The sequence below is a fragment of the Miscanthus floridulus genome, chromosome 3, assembly GCF_019320115.1.
Source record: "Miscanthus floridulus cultivar M001 chromosome 3, ASM1932011v1, whole genome shotgun sequence".
Lineage (NCBI taxonomy): Eukaryota > Viridiplantae > Streptophyta > Magnoliopsida > Poales > Poaceae > Miscanthus > Miscanthus floridulus.
In genome coordinates, this window is record NC_089582.1 from 29,241,804 (window position 1) to 29,252,643 (window position 10,840).

General features: G+C 41.2%; 1 long non-coding RNA gene across 2 annotated transcripts; it reads left to right on the forward strand.

Moving 5' to 3' along the window:
- Nucleotides 1-4,402: 4,402 nt before the first annotated feature.
- On the forward strand, nucleotides 4,403-7,070 carry LOC136545332 (uncharacterized). Of its 2 annotated transcripts, XR_010780994.1 has the most exons (4): nucleotides 4,403-4,515; nucleotides 5,008-5,337; nucleotides 6,731-6,843; nucleotides 6,942-7,070. It is a non-coding gene; the product is annotated as an uncharacterized lncRNA (long non-coding RNA). The 2 variants fall into 2 exon arrangements; XR_010780993.1 differs by lacking the exon at nucleotides 4,403-4,515 and having other exon boundaries at nucleotides 4,737-5,337.
- The last annotated feature ends 3,770 nt before the right edge of the window (nucleotides 7,071-10,840 follow it).

A 10,840-nucleotide genomic window follows, 5' to 3' on the forward strand; every position in this document is an offset into this window, starting at 1 on the left:
CACAGTTTGATTGTAAATTACGAGACGAATCTTTTGAGCCTGGTTAGGCCATGATTGGACAATAATTCAAATACAAACGAAAGTGCACAGTGCCAAATACTGATCCCTTGCCCCAATCTAAACCAGGCCGAAATAGAGCGTGCATCGTGGTCTCCAAATTTTCCAGTAAAGCGGGTTCAGGGGATGGAGTTGTGGGGTCCACTGCTTGGAGAAGGGTGTTTGCTTTTTCAAAATTGCTGACGTGTAAATGTTGGCACTCACGTTGTATGAGCAGGCACTAAAATGATGACGGGACACACCTACACAAAGCTGCGTGAGAGCTCTAAAGAAGTTGAGGTTACAGGTCACATGCTGCTGGATGCAGTGCAGTGCAGTGCGCCATTCACGTGCTGCATGCACGGAGTTTAAAATTTGTGGATAATCAAGCTTTAAATCCAAATACCTAATTAACTATTATCCGATTTCTAACTTTTTACCATAATAATTTATGTGATTTTATCTAAGGCAATTATAATATTTTTGAGGTAAAAGGTAACTATAATATTTAATTCATACACACGTTAGGCATGTCGTTAGTATAGTATAAAAATTCACGGCTCTAGTTTTTTGACAGATACAAATGTCTTTGACCGATACATTTTGAAATTGAATCCCTGCCAAAAGCTACTAGTAGGTCCTATCCTAGCCACCACCGTCATGCACGCTGAAATGCACAGGCTTTGTCAGTTCGTGTACAGATGAATGTGGGCGAGTGCTTGAGAACTTCGCATGCAGCTTCAATTACAAAACTTTGAATGACTATAGTCTCTAAACGCTGCATTACTTTTATGATCTGTTTGCAATATAATATTTATTGTAATTAAATCTATAAAACAAGACCCCTTGGCTATGTTTTAACAAAAATTCATTTTTCTGACATATGGGCCCACGTGAAAATGTTTACGGATTTACCTAGACAAGCCCGGCCTGCTCCTCCGACAGGAGCGCCGTCCACGTCACTCCAATTTTTTCCGTCCGTCGGATTTTCGAATCGATGGCCCAGATCTCTTGAAGCTGATTCTCGTCCGGAGCAGCTTCCCGTCGTCCTCTCCAGCTTCTTCGAATTCTTCGCACTCTTATTTACCTTATACGGCTTCTTGTCAGAATCCAGCGAAACAAATATAATACCCAGCTTCGGATTTCCGTTCTCCAAACTTCTGCTTCTCCTTCCCCTTCCTCGCTCTCTCTCGTCCGCTCCCTCCCTCTCCCTCTCGTCCCTCCTCCCTCTCCGATCCCCTTCGCTCGTCCGCCCCCGGCCTGCCACGTCCCCGGCCACGGCGCGGCACGACCGGGCCCTACTGGTGGCCGCCGGCGTCGCTGCTCCCCCCCCCCCCCCCCCCTGCTCCTCCCCCTCTGCTCCGGTGTGCTCCTGTGGTGGACGAAACCCTAGCTGCTGTGCTACAGGTCGCGACCGCCCAGCGCCGGTCCGGCGGTGCCCTGCTCCTGCGTGGAGGCGCTCGCCGGCAACAGCAGCGGCGGACGCCAGGTCGCTGTCCCTCCAGCAACTGCGTGGACGACGAGGTAAACTCCCATCTCCTCTCTGTCTTGCCCTCCCTCTCTCGATTTTGATGGAGCTCATATCTTGGAGCATTGATCGTGGTGGGATGGGGCCGAGCGGGTAAAGAAACTGGACAAAGAAAAGAAGGCCTTTCAAGCATTGGCCATCTATTTTCTTGAACCTAATTATCATGTTTTCAAGCCTTTTCAGTGTTTGATAGCCCCCTGCTCCCTCGCTTGCCCTAGTAGGATGCAGTGAGTAGCGTTTAGGACATCTTAAAACAGTACAAGGGGCAATAATCTAACCGTACAAATGTATTCATCCAACAGATTATGGTGAGATGTTCTAGGTGTGTTTTGATCGATGTTGATCTTAGGGCCTGTTTGGCACAGCTCCTTGCAGCTCTGCTCCTCCACGGTGACGTGTCATGCAAGCTATGTGATGTGGCCAATGAAATGATCGATTCATCTTTGCATGAACTTTGCATTAAAAAATCAAATCTACAACATAGTCTTAGGTTGGGGTAGTTTTTCACATTAAGCTTTGTTAACTTTAGGGGTAACCATATAGGTTGTGGACAAAGTCTAGATTGAAAACTGATATTTTGAATACAGATAAGCATGAGTTGAATTTAGTTCTATCCGGAATTAGGTAGTCTAATGTCGAGTAAAAAAGTGGGAGAGTACAGACAGTTAGGCTGGTCCAAACTTTCAAAAAGTAAGATTCCGTGAGATAATCATCAAGATTTAATACTTCAACCTCATTTCCCAGGTTTGCAGCAGCGAGCCAATGAGCATCGTCGTCGTAGTCACTGCTCCATTAGCGAATCTCGTGGACGTTCATTTTCCATCAGTATCGTGTGTATATAGATCATCGGCCTGATGAGGCCTGAGCCGGGGACGCGCCCCGCCCGGGCCCCGGCCCGAAGCGAAGCGAGAAGGGCGCGGTGGCACCTCGCTGCCGTGCCGAGATCGATAGGCTCTAGCTGTCTAAAGGAGACCTCGGTACTAAGCAACAAATTTTTTTTTGTCATGCTAATTCATGGCTGTGATTCCTACCTGATCAAGAGTTATGTACTACATTATGTTTTAACAGTTCAGAAAAAATTGTGTGGTTTCTTTAATCTCTTTTTTAGTCCAAGAAACCTAAGTACATTAATCCAATACCCATTTGTTTTACTCCACCTCCATTATGCTTGCTTCTGACTTATGGTATATACCTCCAACCATAATAATGTTTCATAGTGCTTGATGTATTGGTTTCCTTGCTTGGTCCTTCCAAGATTTACATAATCATCCAAGGTTCCTTTCCCCTGGTATTAACCGGCCTCGGCACCGTCTCTTAGGTACTCCCGTTTCTATGTTTGCTACTATATAAGTTACTGTTTCCGTCCTTACTTACCATGGAGTTGCTGGTTGTTGTAGCAATCTGAGCCGATATGGTCAAGGGACACAACAGAGCTGAGCACCTGTGCAGCGGCCAACCAATTACTTGGAGCAGCTGCGTGCTAAGTGTGTTATTCGATTTGAGGCACATGAAGATTAATTTGATTGATTCGATGATTACCGCAAAAAGAAAATTCTTTTTGAAAATGTGCTTCCTGCATATTTTTGCATATTTTTATAGTCAGTGGTGTCATATATGCTGATAAGATTCTTAGGTGCTTATTTGATAGCGTCATAGCAACTCCTTTGGATTTATTGTACGGTAAGTCCCCTATAATTGTTGTGCTGCAAGCTTTCTGTGCCACACTATACAAGAGTGAATTGTTTTCAGTTTTTCCATTTTCTTTCTATTGTCAGTAACTAAATAATTCGATATTGAATACGCCTGCATTTTCAGACCAGGAAAGAACATGGCTTGCTAACCATTTCAGGTAATTTACCTTCTTAATATTTTCTCATCCAAATACCTACGCACCTAGCCATGCTTATTGTTATTGTTCCCAGAATGAGTTCTGTATTATATAGATCAATTTGCAGTTTACCACTGTGGCACTGCACTTGATATCAGCTTCAGTGTGTTTCATGGTCTACAGCGCAACTATGTGTGTTAGTGTGCGCGATAATGGTTTCCCTCTTCTGTGACCTCTTTCCCCACCCTAATTTTTAGAACATTTTTACAGCCTCCTGTTCTTGGATTTGATCATGGTAACTGATAGTCGAGTTCCTGCACCTATGTTATCCATCTATGGTCTTGTGGGATGAAACACAAATATTCTGTATTTTAGAATGTTTGTTGTTTGTTACCATGATCTAGGACACTACATAGGACTCATCTTTGGTACCTCATTTCCTGCTAAAAAAGATGCAGCTCAAGCCATTGTTCTCTGTTCTTCTATCCTGTTCTTTTATGATGCTACTTCAGATTCATAGTCTACAGCTTCCATTACGTGTTTTTCCCCTTAAACCAAACTCATCTCTTCTTTCCCATTTTCCAGAAACCCTTCTATTTCCAGTCTGTGGTTTTTTATGGCCTAATTGTTCCTTTGTGTTTCGTAATATATATAGTTGTTGCAGGTTAAAAAGTTCAGCTACGCAAGGAACAGGTGTTCTTCTTGGAATCTGCCTTCCTACAGGAAGGTAACCGGAAAACCAATAAAAATTCTTTTCCCCAAGCATTGTACTTTGCAAACCACTTCCCTTGGTCTGACAAGCTCCCATGAACACCGTTGAAAATATTTGTGCACACCGAGTCAATCAAAGGTAAAAATAATGAAACCTCACGGTGGTTGTTTTTTAATATCCTAATGTGATTATTCGGAAGTTAGCTAGACCAATGTATTATATATTCTAACATATACCATTGAGAGATTTGTGAGAAACTATGTAATCAGAGGTAAATTGATGAGGCTCCTCATTATTATTATTCTGATATACTGATGCAATTATGCATTTACAGGTGCCCTCTCCAAAATGTAGGTATCGACACCGAATGTATCCAGCAACAAGTGACCTATCTGCTTCCTTCTCGGCTTTGTAAGTTCTTCCTTCAGCCATCTACATTCTGAGTTTTAGCTTAAGAAAGCATGGTTATTTTCAGAATTTATTTAGCCATATCGAAGCATATAGATAAATAAATTCTAGTTATATAAAATCTTCATAGATACTTTATGGGAAGTAGGTGCAGGTCCGATTATAGACACTTTATATCAGTTTGGCATAGATGCAGCTTTGCCGCTTTTATATAATTCCTGCTATTGATGTGTTCAATATTAATAATTTTTTTGCGTACAAACCTTTATGTCTACAGTTCGGTTGGAATTGTGCAAGTTTATTAGTCTGGGCATCTCCCATTGTTTTCATGTATACGATGATATTGGTTGACAATGTCTACAGATAGTTAGGATTTGGGAAAAATTGCCGACTTAGCGAGAACCCATAAAGAATATTTTGCTATAGGAGTTCAAAGTTCCTAGGTGTTGTGCTTGCACCATCTATGTACAATTAATTCAGTTTTCTCTATGTTAGGATAAAAAAAAATGGGTCTCTAGACTTTGTCTTTTAAGCCTTTCTTTGTCAGCCAAAATTTCAGGTACCACTCCTATCTCTTTCTTGCTTCTTCCTCAGCCTCTCAGCTTGGTTGGTTCCAATTGTTTCTTCCTCATCCTCAGTTATCATAATTTAGCAAACCTATTAGTGATATCAAAAACACTCTCCAGACATCGACACAGATTCCTCGCTGGACATCTCCGACGACGATGAACACGGCTGGGAATCTGATCGCAGCCGGAAGTTCTGATCATCCTTGCATCCATGACGAAGCCCAACAGAGACTGCAGCCCACTGCCTCCTAACCTTGTATAATATTTCTACTCGACGCTCTGTCATGCTTTTGGATACTGCATCTGACAGAGCGTGCAGTGCACATCGTACTAATCTTGTATAATATCAACACTCTAATGCTTTTCTATATGCACTAAAATCTGCCATCTAGCAAACCTGCTAGCCATGTAATATTCTGTATATATAGCTATGCCTGCTACATGGTGCTTCAATCTATAAGCACTATCATGCTTGCCACCATTACAGTTGTCGTGTTCCAAATCACCATACTGATGTTACATGTTATTGTCGCCAACATGAAGCAATCTAAGATCCTTTTCATAGTTGTTGGTGAGTTGAGTGCGAAACAAAGTAAATTCCCACGCCCAGTTTTATGCTACGCAGGTAAAATTTCCATGGCCAGTTTATGGTCTACAACTAATCTTCGGTGTTCATTGCTACTTTTGTGTCCAGCTGCTACTTTCAGGTCCTCCCCATGCCATGTAGTGTCTGTTCCTTGCTACTTTCATGTTCAATTGTTTGCGTCCTGTTACCTGGTTTTGTTCTTAGATCTTGTCTCCTTTTTCTCTCCCTTAATTTTGCATTACCCACTTCCTTCTCTCAGATTTTATTTTACCTCCAGATTGAGAGTTCATGCTGTTTGTGTTTGGGGAAACCAGTTGGCGCATAGCATGAACTTAGGTTTGGTAAATTTGCCATCTATAGACGTGTATCGGTGCATGGTTTAAGATTTCATGTTGCACCTTTGGGCTCATCAGGAAAAACAAGGAAATGCATTCTCCCTCTTACCTTCCCTCAGAGGTCCGTTTGTTTTCCAGTGTTAAAGAGGTGTATATTGCTTCCTTTGTTTTCTAGGGTACCCTTCATCTAACTCAGACTATAAGCTCTTTTTTACATTTTAGCTACTCTACTCAAACAAAGTATATGTATATATAGTGGTTCTTTGAAGTTCGAATATATGGTACCATCTACGATTCTAAAATATTTGAGTCTAAGTACATTTCACACTATGAGAATGAGAAGCAATTTCAAGCCCAGGCAATTCCAGTAATTACTGGTCCTACACACAAAAAAAGAGGTTCAACTCCAATCGATCAGCTATTTAGTCCATTGCATTTGCTTAAAAAGTTGAGACTCTTATCTACGATTGTCTCCATGTTACCCCTTTTTATTATTGGACCACAAACATTATTTCTATAGTTCTTTTCATACACATCAGTTCATCATGTTAATGAAGGCCAATGTCATCATGTCCATATTTTTAGGTTCATCAAGTGCCTGGGCAGCACAGCTAAAAAAGATTCAGCACATATTAGAATATCAATTACAATAAAACAGTCGTAGAATCTGTAACTGTTTTTCACTGATACAAACTGTGATTCATTTGTTATGTGTCATTTGTTTCTAGGTCTGGAAGATGAGCTGGCAGAATACGTGGACAACAGATAGCGTTCCAAGTTGCTTCCAGTAATAATTGCCCACATACTGTTCCAAGCTATGTCCAGTAATAATTATGGCCAGGTATGACGTTTTTTTTCTTCCTTTCTCCCCTTTTTTTTGGCGGCCTAATCTGTACGCATCTTTCTCTTCAAACTATTATAAGGGAATTATGAATGCAGTTATTTTTGAATAGACGCAAAAGCCAAGGGCATGCTGCAAAGAAAGAATCCTATATCGTTGGATAAAATGTACCCAAGCCAACCAAGTTCAACATCTTTATCTGCGGACAAGAATCGTGCCATTGAACCCAGCGGTGTCTGATATGAAAACTGTGAGAAGAGTGAAAGTTCCCTTTCCAGTAGATTCTCTAAGAGGTTGGCGTCTATTTTCCTTTCTGTGTTGCCACTGACAATCCAGGCTTTTTACTGAAGGAGTCGCTACAGGCCTCTCCCATTGCTAGGTATTCAAGATCTGGCTGGGGTCAAGTGCAGTTCATGAATCATATGTAGATCCCTCCTGGACAAGGCAACCATCATTCCTGAACATCAAAGAGTAACAGGTACCCTCAATTTGCCTCCCTCTGTTTATTTCTATCCAAATTCCAATTTCGCTCAACCTTCTCTTGCAAGCATACATGCACACAATTGATCGGAAGGTTATTTTTGAGATGTCTTGATTTGAGTGCACACGATTTTAATAGCAGTCGTTAGTTACATGGATTCCAATAGCCTTAACTAGGTTCTGAGAAAGCTAATCTGGCAGGACAGAGGATGTGTTCCATGTGCATACTTCCCGAAAGGAGTCCATCAAAGGATCGGATCGTATGATTCATTGTTTCCCAACTGATACCAGGAGGATCAAATGAAAGTGCAGATTAACCAAATTTTTTTCTCCATATCAAATACTTGCATGTTAGCATCAGGGCTTGATTGCGAAATAACAGTTTGGTTCAGAAAATTGGTGTGTATCTCCAGTTTCCTTACATTGAGTTTTATCAGTTGTTAAAATCTCAGATAGGCTCACAAACCATTTACTCTATCTACAGCTGTTCTTAATCTATATTTGGCTGTGTTATGTTACCAACTACATACATGTCTACTTGACTGTTAACTCGGCTGTACATTGAATGTTTCAATTTATATTTTCGACTGTGAACTAACGCGCGCAATGGCGCGCGCCTTCCACTAGTCTAAAGTAATTTGGCATGGCTAGCAGCGTTTTGCTTCTATGGCCTTGTTGACTTTGCAAATTTTTTGAACTCGATGAATAGTACCATTTTCATCTTATTGGTAAATATTGTCCAATCGTGGACCAACTAGGCTCAAAGATTCATCTCGTGATTTCCAACTAAACTGTGTAATTAGTTTTTTTTACCTACATTTAATACTCCATACAAGCGGCTAAAAATTGATATGATGGAGAGAAAATGAAAAAACTTGGAATTTGAATGACATCTAAACAAGGCCTATGATTTTTATTACCAGTGAGCGAGGATAGCAAGGTCAGGGCGTCAGGTCTGCCCGTGGCTGTCCGTACCGGGAATACAGCGGTACAGTCAGGGCCGTTGCAGTCAGATTTACAGGCCTGTTCGAAGCTCTAAGTGAGGTCTGAATCAAAATAATGGCACTGGCCCTGTTTGGATACTCTAGCACAGCTAGAGGTTAGAGTTAGTTTCTAGCTCAGGACTAGCCTTGAACTAACTCTAGCCTAAGAGATGTTTGGATACAAGGGTTAAAATGATAATAAATATGCTTTCCAAATCATTGGTGCGTGTGAAAGTAGAGAGAAAACAGTGGACCCCACCTCAAATAGCCCCAACTAGTCCAAATAATCACCTCTTTTGGGGGGATAGTTTTTTAGGATGAGCTAGTTGCAAATAACCCACTCTAGCCCTCCTATTTGACTACTTTAGGGCTAGTTGAGCTCCAACTAGCCCAAACTAGCTCTAACCCATGGATCCAAACAGGGCCACTGTTTAGATCCAGGGGCTAGAGCTAGTTTGTGCTAGTTTAAGCTCAACTAGCCCAAAAGTATACAAACAGGAGGGCTAGAGTGGGTTATTTAACAACTAGCCCACTCTAAAAAACTATCCCCAAAAGAGGTGATTATTTGGTCTAGTTCTGGTGGGGCCCACTGAAAACTCTTATTTTTTTTTATTACTCCACCCCGCACCGGATCCTCACGACTCCCATCCCCCCCATCGCGACTCGCTCCCCCCCATCGCGACTCGCACCGCCGCCGGTCCCAACCACGCCGCCACCGCTTCAATCCGCCAAAGGAGCAGCACCGACGGCCCCTCGGAGGCAGATCTCGGTCGCCCGCGCCGCCTCCCTCCCTCCCGCCGCGCCCTTCCCCTCCGTCTCTAATTGCGGATAGGGTAATTTGGATGCCTGTGATGCGGATGAAATTATAACCCAATGCCTAGTTCTTCGGCATCAGCATGGCCTAAGATGAACCTCTTGTTGAAGATGTCAACATGATTGCCTTCCGTGATGAATTAGCTTATGCTTTGTTTCATGAAGTGTAATTTTTTTGTTTAGCTTGATTGAGGACTTGTAAGTTTGAGTGACACATCTCATATGTATGGACAAATTAAAATTTATTGTGATTTGGATGCTTGATTTGTAAAAATAATGTATTTGTATCATTTGTGTGCGGGAGGAGGCCACACAAGAGCCTGCCACACCAAATCCGGCTGGAAAGATGGTTTAAATGAGCCAAATGATTAGAAAAGTACATTTATTGTTAATCTAACCCTTGCATTCAAACACCTCTTGGGCTAGAGTTAGTTCAGGGGTCTAGAGCTAGAAACTAGCTCTAACCTCTAGCCGAGCTAGAGTATCCAAACAGGGCCAATGTATATACTGTAGAGCAAATGTGATATCAAGAATAGTATCTTTTGAACTAATCTTTACTTGAATAACATCATTCTCTTAGTGTTCTTTGAAATAAAATTTTCAATAATATGCTCATAGTTAATCTTCTCAAGCAATCCACTCTCAAGTGCTATCGGAGCCAAACTATAAAGTCTTTCTTGTGTCATTGTAGAACGCAAGTATGACTTCAATAGCTTCAACTTAAAAAAGCTCCGCTCCGCTGAAGCAACAGCCACATGAATGGTCAATAGAATTCTATATGCAATAGTTGCATTGGGAAAACAATCATGCCGCTTTAGAAACTTAAGGATTTCAAGTGGACCCATATTTTCTCTTGGAATGAAATCCTGAAGAAATCCCAACTCTGTATATAGTTCATTAGCATCAATATTAGATTTCCCATCTCTTTTAAGGATTGCTTCAAGATTGTCACGAGAAGATTTCAAGTTGTTACTATCCAATGACTGCAATGAGTCAGAAGTAAATAAGAAACTAAAATTCTTTTGGTACTCCTGATATTGTTCAAATCTTCTCGTAAGCGAGGCAATAGCTTGATCAACAATAGGTATAAAATAGGTGGTTCTAAATAATTCCTCCAGAGACTGTGTGGCAACATTTATGTCATCTGGGTTCTCATCAAATTGTCTCTTTCTTTTAATTTCTCACTTTTTACGAAATGTTGTGCCGATATCTAGCTCAAGTGCAATTCCTTTGGCTGCCTCCAATGCTTCTAAGAAACCAGTTTCTCTGTACCCTTGGAAGAAAGAAATTAGCCCTTTCACCTTCTCAATAGCAACATCAATAAGCATACAATACCTCATACCAAATGACTATTGCCACTATAAATTCAAATTCTCCAAGTTCATTATTTGCCAAACCTTTAGCCTCACTGCTAGTTTTTAAATCATTATCAACATCAGATACCTAAAATTAAGAAGAAAAAAAGATAAGTTAAATTTTGAGGAGAGCCAGAGAAAATGTATAGTTATTAATATGTCAATGCCAAATACCTGAAGTAGAGCCTCTCGAATGTCGGCACATTGAAATCTGATAGCTTTAACACTTTCAACACGACTCTTCCATTGTGTAGCAGACACTGACTTGAGAGTCAATCCTGTTATGTTATTTTTCAGAATCTGCCATTTCTTAGTGGAATTAGCAAAAGTTGTATAAATGCGTTGGATGATTCCAAAGAAGTCCTT